This window comes from Triturus cristatus, chromosome 11 (genome assembly GCF_964204655.1).
Source record: "Triturus cristatus chromosome 11, aTriCri1.1, whole genome shotgun sequence".
Lineage (NCBI taxonomy): Eukaryota > Metazoa > Chordata > Amphibia > Caudata > Salamandridae > Triturus > Triturus cristatus.
The window spans coordinates 868,503,441-868,522,430 of record NC_140594.1 but is presented as its reverse complement, the minus strand read 5'-3'; the positions used below and the strand labels follow the sequence as shown (position 1 = coordinate 868,522,430).

General features: G+C 53.3%; 1 protein-coding gene across 1 annotated transcript in view; it reads right to left on the bottom strand.

Annotated features, from left to right (window-relative positions):
* Positions 1 to 18,990, bottom strand: part of IFT80 (intraflagellar transport 80) — a 455,321-nt gene that overhangs the window by 256,778 nt on the left and 179,553 nt on the right. The window lies entirely within an intron of this gene.

Sequence of the window (18,990 nt, the reverse complement as noted above, 5' to 3'; positions counted from 1 at the left end):
GCCACGGAGGAGCGCCAAAGGAGTTTAGCCGCATCCAGCGACAGCTGTTTGATCTCCAACCGGAGCCGGGTCAGAAGTCTCGTATTGGAAGCATCTGGGGACCGGGTCGCGGCACGTTCGAGGCGCAAGGCCTGCGCCTCTCGCGAGGTAATCTGTTCCAGCTGTCGCTGGAGCTTGAGTTGGCCCTTAACGACCCCCCTAATCGTGGCCTTACCCGCCTCCCACAGGGTGCCCGGAGAGGACACAGAGCCCTCGTTGGAGAGAAAGTACTGTTTGAGCTCCACCCCCACTACCTTCCTAAATTCTTTGTCGTAAAGAAACCAGGCATTTAACCTCCATGTTTGTCGGCCTGAGGCGCGAGGGGGCCCCGCACGAATCAGCACTGGCGAGTGGTCAGAGATACCTCGCGGAAGAAGCGAGACGTCCTGAATCAGAAGACAGTCCATCGACGGAACGAAAATGGCATCAATGCTTGCCTGTGTATGATGTGCCGCTGAGGTGTGTGTAAATTGTCTAGCGTGGGGATGCCACAGTCACCAGGCATCGCACAAACCTAGTGAGGCAGACCAAGACCGCAGCTGCTTGGCCTGCGCAATTCTACCTGGGGATGGCGGGCCTGTCGTGTCGAGGTCCGGTGACGAGACCGCGTTAAAGTCGCCCCCAAGGAATGTCGGGCCGGGGGGCAGTGACGCCAGGAGCTCAACAGACTTAGCTAAAGTCGTCGTCATCGAGGGGGGAGAATAAAGTAACACCAGGTTGAGCGGGTTGCCATTTATTGTGCCACTAATGGCCACGAAAGTGCCCTGAGCGCCAAGGGTCGTTTGAACAGTCACCAGAGGAAGGGAGCGTCTTACTAGGATTGCCACCCCCCGGGAACCCCTGGTAAACCCCGAGTACCACACTCTGTCATAGCCGTAACGCGTGAGGAAGGGGCAGTGATTACCCAGCAGGTGGGTTTCTTGTAGAAGTAAAATGTCCACCCCAGAGCGCTGCGCGTACTTGAGGACAGCCATGCGTTTAAGGCGGTCCAGGAGGCCATTAACGTTCCAAGACATGATACGCAGGGGGGCATTTATTAATGGCGTGTCAAAAATGGTACTTGGGTTGACAATGGAACTACAAGCCTGAAAGGGGAGATCCAGTCCGTCTGTCGCGTCAGGTGTATGTCAAGGTGCTGCATGAATGCTGGTAAGTTCGAACTAAAAGACATAAAGAAACACAAAACTGGGAAGAAAACTCGGGACAACGATCCCGCCCCCCCACCCTACACTTCACGAACGGAAGCATCTGTCACCCAAACAACAAGCCAAAGAGTGAACAACCAAACTAAAACGCTTGGTAGTGGGAAAGCGTGGAGGACCCCTCCTCATTTCAGGATGTGCTTTAAATGAACCATCAGAAAGAAAGGAATAAGATTGGACTAGATATGCCCTCCGGCTGCGGAGCCAGGCCCGGCAGGCAGAGACGAGTTCAAACAGGGTCTTTCAGAAGCATTGGGCTGCATGAGAGGTCTGTGTCTGGGGGAACCTGCAAGGAAGGACGGGGCGAAGCGCCCCCAGGAGCCAAATGGTCAGATGACCCGGAGCGTATCCCAGGTAATGGTTCATCAGAGAGTAGTGTCAGTTGAAGGGGGCAGCTGGGTGGAGAGTCTGAACGTGACCGTCTCTATCCACGGCGCCTGCGGGAGCGGTTTCGTTGGGGCTGGAGAGCGGGAGGTGGAAGGCGAGCCGGACCACCCCCGGCCCCTTCCTGCCGCGGGGCTCGATCATCAGTGTGCAACGGGCGTTCCTCCGTCGCCCAGGTCCAGGCCTCAGCTGGACTGTCAAAGAACAAGGTCTTATTGGCGAACACCACTCGCAGGCGTGCCGGGAGGAGAAGACGATATTGGATATTGAGCGCCCTCAGCTTTTGTTTCACATCATCAAAGGAGCGGCGCTGGCCCTGAACCTCACGGGTATAACCCGGGAAAATCATGATGGTGCGATTTTCGTACAAGAGCCTTTGCTGTTTGCCGACAGGATGACGTCCCGGTCTTTGAAGTTAAGGACCCGCATTATGATAGGTCGGGGGCCCCACCCGGGGGAGGCTTCGGAGCCAGGGACCGATGGGCCCGCTCAATCACGAACCAGGGGGAGAGCGAACCCTCAGGGACCCATGATCTGAGCCATTGCTCCAGAAAGTCCACCGTGCGGCCCTGCTCCACCCCCTCCGGGAAACCCACCAGGCGAAGGTTGTTGCGCCGGGACCTATTCTCTGCGTCTTCTGCCCGGCAGTGCAGCTCCTGAGCGTGAGATTGAAGACGGGCAACCTGCCCCTTGAGTTGCTGGACGTCATCTTCAACGGTGGAGATACGGGATTCGGTTTCTTTGATCCGGGCGTTGGCGTTACGGAGGTCTTGCTGGATAAGAGTCATGTCCACACGCACCTACGTGATCTTCCCCTCCACCGAGGTTTGCGAAGCATGGATGGCTTGCAGGATGGTAGATAACTCTGCTGAGGGTGGCGTCTCCTGTTCCGCTGCCCCCCCAGGAGCTCCCACCTCCAAGGTAGTGAAACGGTCCATTTTGGTTTGGGTGGCAGGAGCCTTTGATGACCTGTCCGTCCTGCTCATGATAGCACCTCTGAGAGCCGTAGTGCCCGGGCCCCCTGCAGGTGAGTCCCACAGTGGGCAACGCACACACCTCTGTGGGTGGCCCGAAGTCAAGCAGGTGGAACAGTCCGTGTCGATGCACCGTCAGGACCAGATCTCCGCCGCCCGATGCACGCGGCCGACTCCGCCATCCCGGACAAAGTGGGAACCTGAGGGGGAGAGGGTGGATGGTGAGATGACTGGAGGCCAGGCCCCAAGACCGCCGGCAGGGCCCCAATGGCCGGAACCCAGTCACCATGTCTCCCCGCCTCCAGAGCCAAGAATCCTGGGTTGGACTGCGTGGGGGGAAGGTCCTCACCGCTCAGCACCTCAGTTGTGAACCAACGAGCCCTCACAAACAGCAGAACAGGTGCCGCCCGGGGCAAGCGGCCGAAAGCCCCAACAGGAGGTCCGCAAGTGTTAATGTGTCCTGGGGGGGCGGAAGGGAGAGAAAGAAATCAGGGCGCAGCAGTGGGGCAGGGAGGGCCCCCCATCATGCCCACGCCAACGCAGGCTCGAGGACGAGAACAGCCCAGCGTATGCACCAGGGCGGCAGAGGGTCCACCGCAGGCACCCCGCCGCTCGGTTCTGCGGCCGATATCGGGTCCCGGGCCCATCCGCACCCACGGGCGCCAAGTGAGGGTCCTGTCCACACAAAGTCCAGCAGCGTACCCTCTGGGCGGGAGAGTCAGTCGAGCCGGGCAACGAGGGGGACCACACATGGCCGCCCCCCCCCCCCCAACGATGGCTGCCTGCACGCACGGGGGGCCCTTAATCAACCGTCCCCGGACCCCACCGCCACCAGGACCCAGCCGCTTCAGTGAGGGACTCACCGAGATCTTCAGGCGCCAGCAGCTCCTCTCCACGCCCCAAGGCCCGCAGCCGATCACTGCAGCTCCCGCCGCCCGATATCGCGGCCGCACCCCCAGTCAGGCCACAAGTGGGTGCAAGCGCGGGCATGCCCGTGGGCCCCAGGCGTCAGTCCCGCCGCCGCCCGTCACAGCATAGCCTCAGGCCCCTGGAGAGCGCGCCGGAGTGCCCCCGAAGACAGTAATGTTCGTTTCCCTCTCCCGGGGTCGGCCAACACCACCGGAGAACCGGGCGCCAGAAGCTGCGGGCGAACCAGTGGGGGAGACAAGTGGGAGACAGGGGGCCACTAACGCCGCAGGCCCGCGTGGCTCTCGCCACCTGATATGGCGGCCGCTCCAGCTGACACACCACAGGCAGATCCAATGTGCAGGCGGGCTCAGTAGCTTCAGGCGCCACCCCCGGCGCCGCACGCCACAGCGCAGCTCTGGGCCCCCAGGGATCGCGACGATGGGCCCGGAAGGCGGCACTGTTCAGCTCCCTCTCCCGGGACAGCCTGGCACCGCAGGCAGTGAAGCGGCTGCGCCGCAGGAGGGCCGGGCGCCAGCGGCCGCGTGGGAGGCATCAGGGGAGACACGCTGCGAAGTCACACAGCAAGTCGAGTCCTCGACCACAGCGGACCAGAGGGGGGTCAGCGTCAAGGAGCCCCACCACTCCCGGGGCCAGGCGCTGCATCCAGTGAAGGAGGACAGAGGTCACAGACCGGGAGCCGCCATTTTGTTCTCGACATTCGGTGGCCCGGTCTCCAGCTTCAGAGGTCCTGCTGCAGGTCTCCGCACTCCCGGACACTCCACCAGATCACAAAGCCAGGTAAGGAGGGGGGAAACAGGTTCCAATGGTTCGTTGTGGGCTAGAATTACGAGCGGATATTGGAGGGGTCCCGGAGCACTCTTAGAGTGCGTCCACCATCTTGGCTCGGTTAACCACGCCCCCCCCCCCCTCACAAGATTCTTATGCTCCCTAGATCCCAGGGGGGTCTTGCTTGCCCTAATTTGCTGGAATACTACTGGGCCTGCCATCTCCGGGTTATATCTGAATGGGTTATCCCTGAGAGTGAGAAGCATTGGTTTCACATGGACCGGGCGGTGTCCTGCAGGCCCTTGTGGCACCTAGCCTGGATCCCGCAATAGGCCTGCCCCCGCAGTGCTTACATAGCCACTCCAACGAGAATGGTCTTGGAGATCTGGGGTAGGTTGGTGGTGCCCCGGGGTCTTATGACGTTTCCTTCTCTGAGTACGCCTTTAACGCGCAACCCAATGTCCCCCCCTGCCCTAGCGCCTCACTCTTTTGATGCCTGGACTGTGGAGGGTCGCTGAGTCATCCAGGATTTCTTCCAGGGCACTACCCTTCGTACTTTTGAACAGTGCAAACAAACTTTTCGTCTCTCGGAAAACACGCGCATGCAGTTCTGTCAATTGAGACACTGGCTTAGCTCTCCAGCTTACGCTCAGGAGGCCACCCGACAGCTCACCCCCTTCGAATCCTTGGTCTGCAGATTTGATGGTTCAACGGGTCTGATCTCCAGAACCTATTCGGTCCTGCAGCATTCCCAACAACTCCCACCTCATGGTTACCAGACGTGTTGGGCTTCTGACCTATCTGCTGATATCTCTCCAGAGGAGTGGGCTCGCTTGTGACGGGGCATGCCTAAGGTGTATCGCAGTATGCCTCAGCGTGAATCGGCGTACAAATTGATGACACAGTGGTACTATACCCCCACTCGCCTCCATCGGAGGTTCCCGATCTCTCCTCCGCTCTGCTGGAGATCTCAGAGTGACAGGGGGGACTTCCTGCACATCTGGTGGTCCTGCCCGGGCCTTGCACTGTTTTGGAAGGAGGTCCTCAGCCACATCAAAAAAGTAGTGGGGTTCCCGATCCCTTCTGCCCCATCACTAACCATTTTGGGCATTAAACACACGCTGAGGGTTATGACCTCTGCGGAATGGCACCTGATCCTTCACCTACTGGGGGCGGCGAGACAGTCCATTGCTGCCTGTTGGAAGCGGCCCCATCCCCCTCCCGTCGCTGCTTGGTTCCTGTGGCTGGGGGACCTCCTGGCCTTAGAATTTCTTACGGCACGCCTTAACCACAAGGACACCCGATTTGAGCGTATCTGGCAGCCACTTATACAACACTTTACTAAAACTGAGCACTCTCGCCTGAAGCCCCCCAGGCTACGAGCCCTGCAACTGTTTGAGGACTCCCTGGAGCCCTTTTCGCTGGGTAGGAGGCCGGAGCCCCCAGACTGATCCACTTGAGCTAGCGGGCGTGTTCCCCTACCCCTGGATCCACTGGCCCCCACTCTAAACATCGGCTCCCCATGGCGCATTTGGCTTTGACCCCCCCCCCTTCCTTTGAAAGAGAGCTCTCTTTTTCTTCTGCTGACTTACTCCCCTTCTTTCCGTACTTCCCTCTTTTCTGATTCTTGTCTTTGCTTCTCTCTTGTTGTACGATCTGGTTTGTTTTATATAAGGCAAAGTCTATTCAATAATGTTGCGATTTGAGGTAGTTACCCCCTGAACGGGGAAGATATCAATGATACTGGAGCTATGTCTAATTAAACTCTATTGCATTTCCGGCTACTTTGCTATGTCAGCCTTCTAATGGAAGTTAAGACTCTGGACTGGCAGCTAAACCCTGGCACCCCCCACAAGGTCTCCTTGGACTTGGTCCCTTCCCTTTGCTGTCTGAGGCTCGGGAGGGCTCCACACCATGCCTTATATTTACTCACCATGTTTTGTGGGGAGGGGGCCGCCCTGATGGGTTGAATTTTGCTCTTCCATCTCATTGTTCTCTCTAAAGCGACATGTATGTACTATTTGCTTGCTCTAAATAAACAGACTTTAAATAAAAGAGGAAGGGAGCAGGAGTTGACTGTTTTCTTTTCATGCTCACATGCTTCCAGAAAAATCACACAAGGCTGTAGAGTCCGAAGAGTTAGAGGAAGAAGAGGATCTTTCGAATGAAGTAACACAGACAAATGAGATCAATGAATTCTCTTCAATCTTCTCTGCATACTACAAGTGGAGAACTCAAAGACGTGATCTGCATGTTGGAAATGAGGAGCATGTGAAAATGCTAGAGTTCTCCTAACCCAAGAAAGAGGCTGGAGTTGGGGGACATCTCTAACTTCCGCATTCATGTCTACACAGGGCACAAAATTGAGAGTTTGGGAAATGTGTGCAGAGGAACACAGGTGCCCATTGCAGGATTGTGCCTAACCCCGTCCAATGATGAAAAAGGTGATACAGTCTCTGCCCTGTTGAAAGATGTGTTTAGGCCGCAGATGATGCTAAGATGCTACCCTCAAAAAAATAGTCTTCAGGCTTCCAACTGGGACCAAGCAAGATGGAACTGGGTGGTCAGACAACAATGAAGGCAATAAGAGACGCAAGTGACAGATGTTTTTTCAAATTGTTAGCTTAAAAGAGAGATTTGTAATTTGCTAATCCCAGTATGTATATGTTCCCTGACCTGTGCATGGTGACACTGTAATGGAAGCAGGTGTGGGTAGGGATTAGGAAGGAGCTATGGAGGTTCCAGCGACTGAGAGTCAGCCAGCACACCTAAAAATGAGAGATGGAAGGAAAACGTTTTTACAAACAAGAACTCTGCTGGCACATTTCTAGTAAGCATTTAAGTTAGAGCTTGGTGCATAATGAGTAGTCAGTATAATGATGCTATGAAGCTAAGCTAGGAACTATGCTGAGATCTTTGCTTGAATATACCTTCACTTGCTTTCGTTTTCCTTGGAGAGGCACTGATACAGAGAAAGCAAAGTGTTTATGTAAGAAGGTACTCTGAAGGTTAGCTGACACTAGCAAGACCTTTTCTTTAATTTCTACGTGACCTCATTGATTAAGCTGCTGAGGTCTTTCAATATAAAGATATAGAAATATGACTTTTAAACCTCCGATTTCTAATTTAGTTAATCTAGGTAAGGTGTGATCTATTTTCATATATGTTAAGGAAGATCATTCTTGTACTGAACTTTTCACATACATTGAAGGTCCTGATCGCCTTGGTGCTATCAAGACTTGACTGCTCAAATGGAGCACTGCACAGCAATGAGAGTTAAACAGATTGCAACCATTACAAAATGTTGCTGCAAGTGACCACAATGGACCAAAGTACTAGGAGCACGTTTCCCTTTCAATCTGCTACTTATCCTTGCTTTTTAGACAAAAAAAAATCAAAGTGGAGTGCATTGTGCAAAGACCCCTCTGGAACAAAGGCCCACAATTTTATGGAAGAAATGAATGTGCTAGACACCCCCCATAGCCCTGCCCACAGTTAATCAAGCTGCTGTGATGGTCCCCACCTCAAAGGAGGAAATTTGGGTTGAAGCAGTGACGGCCGGAGCAGGTAAGAGCAGAGGGATGGTGGGGCAGGGTGGAGGTGACATGACGACGAGGGAAAATAAAATGTAAAAAGCCCACTAACCTTGCACTCGCTGCATCGCTGAGCCGGCGATTGCAAGGTAAGTGATTTTCTTTTTTTAAATGTTTATTTTCCCTAGTCGTCGTATGTAGATTCCCACTGCTCAAACCTGCACCGGCCGACAATAGGTAGAAGACACATTTTCTCCAGGTGGGCAAGACCAGGCACTTCTAAACAGTGGAATTGAGCTTGACTGAGGACCGTGTGCCTTTTAGGAGATAATTGAAAATCTACCTCTTCGCAAATTAGTCCTATGTCAGTCGCAGGTACATCTCTTGCAGTATATGCATGGTGTTAATGGTATTCCTAGTACCAAGAGTTCCAACCAAGAAAAAAGTTACTTACCTGTAACAATAGTTCTCGGTGGTAGTGTCATTCAAAAATGTACATGTGAATTTACCTGTCATCAGGTTGGGAACCCCTTGTGCAATAAAGTTAAATAGCAGTATTTCTACTGCATCAAGTAACATTATGCAAACCCAAAAATTACGTACAGTCTATCCATCTCATGACATAACCTGAACTCTGACCAATGAAGTGGATTGACTGAGACTCCCTCTTGTTCCCTGAGGCTTCAACTGCCAGCTTTTCAAAGGTTGCCTTGAATGAATGCAAATAAGCCTTTACTATAAGGGAGGAGCACAGGGTGCATGTGGATCTATGAAAGATAACCACATTGGAGAACTATAGTTACAGGTAAGGAACATTTTTTCCCCAGTAATGGATCTTTTATAAATTTCATTCATTCATGGAAGCTTTATTGCGGCTATTACAGCCAAAAAAGCACATAAAAAAAACATACATCATATAAAATTCATAATAGATATAGGATCATAAAATAGATTAAAATATAAACATATTTGAATAAAATACCAATGCAATGGATAAAAACCATGAGACCATGAAAATCACTAAAAGCGGAAGATTAATTAAAGTGACAAGTGCAAAGAGGGAGAAGGCTCAAGGTTACTTGTGGTCTGATCTAATTTTAGCAAATTCCTACGTGTTGACCACATGGAAATAAGAATTTCGAAATTGCGACCACATGGACCGGGTCAGTGTCGGATTTTAGGATTCTAAAAAATTCACAATAGTTCCTGATGCCCAGGTTTCTGCAGAGCTGGATGATCCATTTCAGCCTAATCTGTTTATATGCTACGCAGAAGAGCATAACATGGACTATTGTTTCTTCCTCCACGTGGCATCCAGGGCATAGGCGACTGGACACTCCCGTCCACTTATTTGTTATCGCATGTAGTGATAGTGACCCATACCTAAATTGCAGGAACAGTTTCTTAGCTATTAGAGGTTGTATGGAATCCAGCACCAGCTCGAATTCATAGTGGCACTTACAATCTAGAAACCCATAAGTTAAACTCATAGAATTGGCTGACTGCAGAATTTTTGTCAAATTATGCTCTTTCAATGCAGATGCCAAGATTTTTTTATGAATGGCTGGGCAAGATTCTTCTGGATTGGTCCAAAGGTTCTCCCTTCCAATAGCACGAAAAGAGTGCCTTACGAATGATAGCCAGGGTATGCTGCCAGCCCCCAAGGATGTCATTACCGCTTTTAGTTCCTCCCTATAACAGCCCAACTCCGGGGTGCTCCATAGCTGCCGCCAATAAAGCAGCAGACGTGACGAAATAAGATCCGCTAATGGAGGGATATTCAGGTCCATCCTTAGCGGTACAAGTGGAGTATTATTTGGTAAAGTCAGGAGTTGTCTGATAAAATTATTTTCAGTTAATGAGAGGGCTTTGGATGGGCGGTGCCCCCAAGGTTCCGCCCCATAAAGGGAGGCAGACCTGGATTGCACTTTATAAATTTCAAGCGGTGGACTTATGGTCTTTAAAATGCAACTCTTCTGTACTTTTAAGATTCCCCCAGTAGCCGGAGTTAGCTTTAGATTAGCCTTATTGATTTGGGAACCCCATCCCATTTTATCGTTCAGGGTAAGACCCAAGTAGTCAAATATGGAGACCCTCTCAAGGGGTCTGTCATCCATCATCGGATGTGGACAGTTGATGGAAGTGGCATTAAAGACCATGTATTTAGTTTTATTGATGTTAACCATAAGGTTCCTCTTTTTACAGAACTGGCTAAACCCCTTTAACACCCCCTGCAGTCCCATAGCTGACTTCGAGAGTAGCAGGGTGTCATCCGCAAACATTAATGCGGGAAGTTTGCGAAGCGCCAATTTCGGAGAGTCAATATCCTTAATGGCAAGTAGATCTTCAATTAGCCCGTTGAGGAAGAGGGAAAAAAGGGTCGGCGCAAGCACACAGCCCTGCCTCACCCCCTTGCCAACGGGGAACGGTACCGTCAACTGCCCGTTATTACCATACCTAACTCTGGCATATGTACCTTTGTGGAGACGTTTAAACTGTGAGCATAGGTAGGGTGGAACGCCCATGTCCAGCAAAATACTCTACAGCTGGTTACGGTCCACCATATCAAATGCTGATCTCAGATCCACGAAGGTTAGGTACAGGCTCCCACCTTCCAAAACTACATGCTTCCAGTGGATTAACTGGAGCCTGAACAGCTGATCTATTGTGGAAGTTTTGGCTCTGAAGCCTGCTTGCAATGGGGTCAAGATGTCATGATCTTGAATCCATTCCTGCAATCTTTCCAATAGTACCCTTGAAAATGTTTTTGGGGATACGTCAATAAGGCTAATTGGCCTATAATTGGCCGGTTCGGTGGGGGACCCTTTTTTTATAGATAGGAATAATCTCTGCCCCAGCCCACGTAGAAGGAGCTGGGAGGCCTTGAAGAATTGCATTAAAAAGTACTTGTAGGTAGGGAGCCCACACTACCTGTTCGTTTTTGTACAAGTCCCCCGGAATTCTATCTAAACCTGGTGCTTTGTTCAGTTGTTGCTTGCCCAAGGCTGATAATACTTCCGCCAGAGTGCATGGTGGTATGTTCCAAAGCGGATCAGGGATGGAACAGCAGGCCGAGGGCTCACTCAGTTCAATTGGCAAGGTTGAATATAGCTCCTTGAAATGTAGGCACCATGCTTCCTCGCCAATATTCGGTTCAATGTTGGTCTTGCCCTCTATTTTCCCGGTGTGGATCAAATTCCAAAAACCTCTCACATCTTTTGAATCTAGGGCACCCTTAATGGCCTGCCATCTATCCATTTCCCATTCAGACTTAGCTGTAAGGAGATTTTTTAAAGCAGCCCTGGCTTCCCTAATACACGAATGGTCGCCTCCTTTAAGAGATGCTAGCAGATTTCGCTTAGCCTCCCTGCACCCCCTACTAAACCAGGGGTTTCTATCTCCACGGTATTTACACTTGAGAGGCCTACTACTATGAAAAAAGCCCACCAAGTTTGTGACCATTGCCTGGTGAATTTTCCCCATATCTTCATCGTGGCCTAGCTTAGTAGGATCATCTGATGCAAGGCTTGCCTTTTCTAAAAGGGGGATAATAGTATTATACATTTTTGACATTAGTTCGGGGGATTGATGCCCATCGGATGCGTCTCCCTCCATTAGTCACTATAAGATCTTTTCCAGGGCAATTTGCAAGGCCTTGGCCTAATTCAGTCATGTCGAAATCTAGCAGTATAACCAATGGATTGTGGTCACTTTCAATACGTAAATCAACACTGAAATCTGCCACTTTGTTCCAAATTTCGACACTGAGTAGAAAGTAACCAATTACAGATTCCTGGCCTGGTCTCTTAAAAGTAGAATGCCCTGGGTTTTCTCTCGGGAAACGTCCGTTACAAGCCCTCAAAGAAAAAGTAAGGGTAAGAGATGTCATTTGGAGGACTAGTGGGGTCCACCCCCTTATCGGGTATGTATTAGGTGTTGGGATTGACCAGATTGCGTCCTCATCGCTAGTAATGGATTTCGTGAAACCATTAAGGGGTTCGTAGTGACAATTAAAATCCCCACCAGTCAGAAAAAACACATTACCCGAGAGGGAGTTTAGGAGGCAAGCCAAGGAGTCTAGAGTCGAAGATGTCCCTCCATAATGAACTGGCCGAGAATAAACATTAATAATGGCCAGTTTTGGTAGATTCCTATGGGTCACAAGGATGCAAGTGATATTTGGAGAGTAGGTGTCAACTCTTTTTACCACACATTCGAGGTGGATCCCCACCCATATACATAGGCCCCCTGATGGTCTACCTCTAGGGCCTTTAACAGCTGGCTCACAGTAGGCCACAAACCCTACTCTATGGGCGGGGGGCTTAGGGCCCAGGTTTCTTGAAAAAGGCAAATCTCATGGGAGTCAATATATTCACCCCAATTTGGGAGATCAAGTTTGGCAGCAAGGCCCGCAATATTCCATGATAATATTCTAGGTCCACCAGGTCGCGATACCGGACCACTCTCTACGTTTGACTCCAACCCTTCACTTTCCAGCGATCCTGAGGGCTCAACACAGAAGGGGGTGGGATCGCTGGGGCGGGGTCTGGTCTAACTATGTTAAATGGGATATATATATCTATTGGGAAGGGAGAATTCACATCCTCTGCATCGGGGACATCTAGAAGTGCTCTTTCTCTATCAGCTCGATTTATCTCCCCATCCACCTTTCCACTAAAAGGGTCCCTCAACCTCTTGGGGATTATCACTGTGGGCTGGACGGTGGAAGGTAGTCAATCCACAAGATCCAGAAGAACAAGTTACTTACCTTAGGTAACGATGTATCTGTAAGAAACATTAGTTAGTTAGATTCCTCACCTTAGAATATCCCCAGGCGTCAGACTGGATCCGGAAGATTTTTCGTCAGCAATACCCCTTGCGCGTCGCTAGGCGTCGTCTGCGGCTCCGCGTTCGTCGGCGTCGTGCGCCGGAATGACGTCGTCGGAGTACTTAGACGCCGCCCTCGCGCGCTGACGTCAGTTCTTGTACATAGCTTTCCGCGCCAGGAACGCAGAGCCATGCAAAGACCGACACTGGTGCCAAAAAGAAAATCTAGGGGCCTGAAAAGGATAACCTTAACCCTAGATGTCAGTTCGCAGAACGGGGAGGATGGGTGGGTCGGTGAGGAATATAACTAACTAATGTTTCTTACAGATACATCGTTACCGAAGGTAAGTAACTTGTTCATCTGAAAGAAACACGTTAGTTAGATTCCTCACCTTAGAATAGATACCCAAGCAATACCATCCCCGGTGGTGGGTCTGCGAACCAAGATCACACCAGAAAGTCCTGGAGGACAGAACGGCCAAAGAAGCCATCCCTCCGGACTTGGCTGTCAAGGCAATAATGCCTGGCAAACGTGTGTAGCGAAGCCCACGTCGCCGCCTGACAGATGTCCTGCAAAGGGACACCCCGTCCCAACGCAGTAGTAGCCGCTGTGGCCCGAGTAGAATGGGCGCGCAGCCCAACAGGAGGGTCCTTTTTTGCCAAGGAATAACAAATTTTGATGCACAAAACGACCCACCGAGAGATGGTCCGTTTGTGCACAGCTTTCCCCTTCTTAGCACCCACGTATCCAACGAAAAGCTGGTCGTCCACCCGGAACTGCTTTGTGCAGTCCAGATAAAAGGAGAGCGCACGTTTTGGGTCCAGACGGTGGAGCCTCTCTTCCTCTTTGGAAGGAGGCGGAAAGAAGGTGGGCAAGGTGACAGACTGCCCAAGATGAAATGGAGTCACCACTGTCGGAAGAAAGGAGGGACGAGGCCGAAGGACAACCTTGTCCGGATGAACAGAGAGAGAAAGAGGCTTTGATGATAAAGCCTGGAGCTCACTCACCCGTCTAGCCGAGGTGATGGCTACCAGAAAAGCAGTCTTAAGCGTCAGCAGACGAAGAGGACAATTATGAAGAGGCTCAAAGGGAGCACACATTAGAAATGTGAGAACAAGATTCAAGTCCCACTGAGGCATTACAAAAGGGACAGGAGGGAACGTGTGAGTAATGCCTTTTAGAAAGCGTGTAACTACAGGGGACTTAAGAAGAGAGGGCTGATCAGGAAGCCGCAAGAAGGCAGAGATGGCAGCAAGATAACCTTTCAGGGTGCCCAGGGCAGAGCCCTGCCGGGCCAAAGAAAGAAGAAACAGTAGAACCTCAGAAAGAGGGGCGGAAAGGGGATCCACAGCCTTTGCTGTGCACCATGCCACAAATTTGTTCCACCGGCAGGCGTATACCGTCTTTGTGGAGGGACGCCTGGCTGCCAGAATGATATCACAGACTTCAGGAGGCAAGTCAAATGGCATCAACTGCCGCCGCTCAATCTCCACGCATGGAGGTGGAGGCTGGACAGGTTCGGGTGGAGGACCGTCCCCTGCTGCTGCGACAGAAGATCCTTCCAAAGGGGCAGACGTATCGGAGGATCGGTCAACATACTGAGTAGCTCGGGATACCAGTACCTTCGTGCCCAATCCGGAGCCACCAAGATGACTTGGGCCCGGTCGTGCCTGATCTTCTTCAGCACTCTGGGCAGAAGTGGTATAGGCGGAAAGGCGTACAACAGACCGCAACTCCACTCGTGACGAAAAGCGTCGCCGAGTGAGTGCCGCCTTGGAAATTCCAACGCGCAGAACTGCTGACATTGCGCTTTCTCTTCGGTGGCGAATAGATCTAACCAAGGCTCTCCCCACTGCTGAAAGAGACCTTGCGCCACTTCAGAGTTCAGACGCCATTCGTGATCCATCATGCACCGGCGGCTGAGTTCGTCTGCTCTGGCGTTCAGAGAGCCCGCCAGATGTTGAACCACCAGGGTGACGCCCTGGTGTTCCAGCCATGTCTAGAGGCGCAGGGCCTCCTGACAAAGGGTCCACGACCCCACCCCGCCCTGTTTGTTGCAATACCACATGGCGGTGGTGTTGTCCGTGAACACCTGCACGACACTTCCCTTGACAGAGGGAAGGAAGGCTTTCAGTGCAAGTCGGATCGCTCTCAACTCCAACAGGTTGATGTGGAGACGAGACTCCGCCGGAGACCAGAGGCCTCTGATCTCCGCCTCTCCCATATAGCCACCCCATCCCAGGAGGGACGCATCCGTCACTACGACATGCTCCGGTTGGGGAAGGGAGAGGCCCTTGCCCTTGACCCAATCGCGGTGCGTGAGCCACCACTGCAACTGCTGTGCAGTGCCCTCCGAGATCAAGACATGGTCTGACAGGTTGCCGTGATGCTGGGCCCACTGAAACTTCAGGTCCCACTGCAGAGCCCGCATGCGCCGCCTGGCGTGATGCACTAGGAGGATGCAGGAGGCCATCAGCCCCAGAAGCCGCAACACTAGCCTGACCGAAACCCAGGATAGAGGCAGAAAGATGGGAATCAGGGCCTGTATATCCCGGACCCGCTGTTCCGGTGGATAGACCCGGAACTGCGCCGAATCGAGAACCGCTCCGATGAAGAGGAGCTTCTGAGAGGGGCTCAGGTGTGACTTCGGCACGTTGATGGAAAACCCTAGCAAATGCAGGAGATCCGCCGTAGTCTGGAGGTGGGAGACGACTGACTGGGGCGAGCCCGCCTTCAACAACCAGTCGTCGAGATAGGGGAAGACTGGAACCCCTGATCTGCGCAGATGAGCTGCGACCACCGCCATCACTTTCGTGAACACCCGAGGGGCACTGGTGAGGCCGAAGAATAGCACGGTAAATTGAAAGTGCTCTGGGCCCACCGTGAACCGCAGGTAACGCCGGTGGGCCGGCAGGACGGGGATGTGGAAATATGCGTCCTGCAAGTCCAACGCTACCATCCAGTCTCCAGGGTCTAGGGCAGCTAGAACCTGAGCCAAGGTCAACATCTTGAACCTTTCCTTCCGGAGGAAGGCATTGACGTTCCGGAGGTCCAAGATAGGGCGTAGGCCCCCTTTGCCCTTCTTGGGAACCAGAAAGTAGTGGGAATAACAACCACGACCTACTTCTGGGCTCGGAACACGCTCGACGGCCCCCTTGGCCAAGAGGGCCGAAACTTCCTCGTGAAGAAGATTCAAATGATCCCCCGAGATACGGTGGTGCTGCGGTGGCATGGCTGGAGGGGTCGTCTCGAAGGGGAGGGAGTAGCCCCTTCGGACGATTTGCAGCACCCACCTGTCCGATGTGATGGACCGCCAGTGGAGCAGGTGATGGCGAACTCTGCCGCCCACTGGCGTGGAATGGGCCTGAAAGCTCGGACTAGGAAGGCTTTGAGGCGGATGCTGCCGGGGTGGATGTGGGCTGACCTCGTCGTCCTCCAGAACCGCCTCGGCGGAAACCACGTCCGCGACCGCGCGCAGGTTGGTTCTGCGGCTGGTGGCTAGGCGTACGTGAGGAGGCACCCCTTCCTTGGCCACGAAAGGGGCAAAAAGTGGAAGTTTGCGACCGCGGGGCCGAGAGGCCCAAGGACTTGGCCGTAGCCCGGGAGTCCTTAAAGCGATTCAGCGCACTGTCCGCTTTCTCACCAAAAAGGCGAGTGCCATCAAAGGGCATGTCCATGAGAGTGCTCTGGACATCACCCGAAAAGGACGTGGACCGCAGCCAGGCGTGACGTCTAAGCGCCACTGTGGTAGAAATCGCCCTACCCAGCGAGTCCGTAGTGTCAAGCCCACAGCGGATAGCATGCCGTGCTGCATCCCTCCCATCGGCCAGAGCCTGGGTAAGTCGTGTCTGGACCTCCTCCGGACACAAGGGCAGCACGTCCTCCACCGTATCCCACAGATAGTGGGAATAACGGTCCAAGAGACAGGCGGTGTTCAAAGACCGCAGGCCCAAACTAAGGGAGGAGAACAGCTTCTTGCCAAACTGTTCCAGTCTCTTGGAATCCCGGTCCGGCGGGGCGGTCGGGAAGGAGGATTGGGAGGTAGAGGCCTGGATAACCAGGCTCTCGGGGGTAGGGTGTTGGGACAGAAAACGGGGGTCGCCCGGAGCAGGGCGGTGGCGCCTGGCGACGTTCCTGTCCACAGGAGGAACTATGGAGGGCTTGGACCAGGTGCCCTGCAGAACGTCAATGAGGGCCTCATTGAATTGCAGCAGAGGCTCAGTGGAGCTTGCTGCAGACTGAAGCACCTCAGTGAGGATGTTAGTCCTCACAGCCACGGCAGGTAGCTCGAGCCCAAGGGCTGCGGCCGCCTTGCGCAGCACCACAGAGAAAGCAGCACCCTCCTCCGAAGCCACAATCGGAGGAGAGATGAATCCAGTGTCCGGAGAGGTATCCAGACCACTGGCCTCCCCCAGTTCATCTGCCCAGTCCTGTGACAGTTGAGCCTGAGCGGCCATAGGATCCTCGGATCCCTCCCATTCACCCCCATCATCCGATTCCTGGTATGCAGGAGGAAGGATCGGAGCCGGGCGATAGACAAAATGTGTCTCCAGCGGCGCCGAACGCGGCGTCCATCGACGCCGTATCGGCGCCGGGCCCGGAGTGGGGCTGAACCGGGGCTCGACGCCGAGCGGAGTCGGCGTCGGAGGTGGTACCGGTGTCGACGCCGGCGGAGGAGGCGTGACGAGGTCGACCGGCGTCGGCGGGGACTCGGGAACGGGTCCCTCGGGCGCTTGCGGCGTCGAGGCCGGAGCCGTCAACGGCGCCGGGCCGGAGCCGCCGGCAGGCAAGGTTGCCCAGTCGGGTCCGCGGGGCCCGAAGGCGCGCCAGTGGGCGTCGACGGCGGAGCCAGGTTCCTCATGGCCGAGAGGAAGGCACTGACTTCCGCCGGCGTCGCGTCAGTCCTAGGGACCGGTGGGTATGGGGACTTGCGCGGCGCCTGCGGCGCCGCCAGAGCCGCGGGGGTGGAACCACCCTGACCCTCGGCCGAGTCGCGCGACCGGCGAGGGGAGTCCGAAGAGCGGTGTCGCCTCTTGGACTTCTTGGAGTGCTTCGACTTACCCGAAGACTTGGATCCCGACGACCGATGATGACGTCGGCTGCGGCTCCGCGACCGATCCTTGGACCTCCTCCTGGACCGGGATCGAGAGGGGCGCGGAGCCGAGTGGCGAATCTCGAGAAGCTTACGGGACCGCTCCCGTCTAGCCTTCGAGGTCAGGGCCTTGCAGTCCGAACACGACTCCGCGTCGTGGTCGAGGCCCAAGCAGTAAAGGCACCGGCGGTGATGGTCCGTAACCGACATCAAGCGGCTACAGTCAGCCCAGGCTTTAAAACCAGGCATCCTACCGGCACCGGAGTCGAGACAAGATCAAAAAGGATCGAAAAAGTTAGTCAAAAAGTGACTAAAGGGGTAGCTCTCCCGGATCTGCGCTTACTGGCGCGGAAAAAAGAAGAACTGACGTCAGCGCGCGAGGGCGGCGTCTAAGTACTCCGACGACGTCATTCCGGCGCACGACGCCGACGACGGACGCGGAGCCGCAGATGACGCCTAGCGACGCGCAAGGGGTATTGCTGACGAAAAATCTTCCGGATCCTGTCTGACGCCTGGGGATATTCTAAGGTGAGGAATCTAACTAACGTGTTTCTTTCAGATCACTGAATCTATTACATACTGGAACACCTGGCGGATACAAATTACTACCCTCCTCGTCTCTGTGGCCCTGCCTAACCTGTTCGCCTCGCCATCCTCTGTTCCTACCATGGTTGGCTAGGTTAGCACTGTAATTTGAAGGAGGGTAAAAATAGCTTAGATCCAAAGTCTGTATTCTGGATCTTTGATGTTTAGAGAAACCCATAGAAACGTGCTCTACCGCCCTTCTGTCCTTAAAATAAATAACAATACCATATTTTTAGGTCCTTGTCCTACCCAACTCACTCTTCTGGCAAATAGGATTTGGCTTTGGACATTAATCGGGGATGGTCTATTGTAGTTCAACCAATGAATGGATTTATTTTTCAATTCAACATAAGATACCATTTTCCAGTTCAGGGACCCCACCAAGACAACAACATAGGGTACACTTTCAGGGGGTAGATCAATGTATGGGAGAATGGACTTTGGATCTTCGACGTTAGATTTCCCCTTCGACTGTCTATTTAAGATTCCCGGCACGCCCTCTCCCAATGGTTGACGTGTTTTGTTCGCTATCGGTTTACAAACTGTGGTTAGATGATCCTCTTGTCCAATAATTATACTTAGGTCGTCTGCAGTTTCCCTAGACACCTTGGGGACCATAACGTTTGGTAAGCGACTACGGGTCAGTGGGGAGTTAATG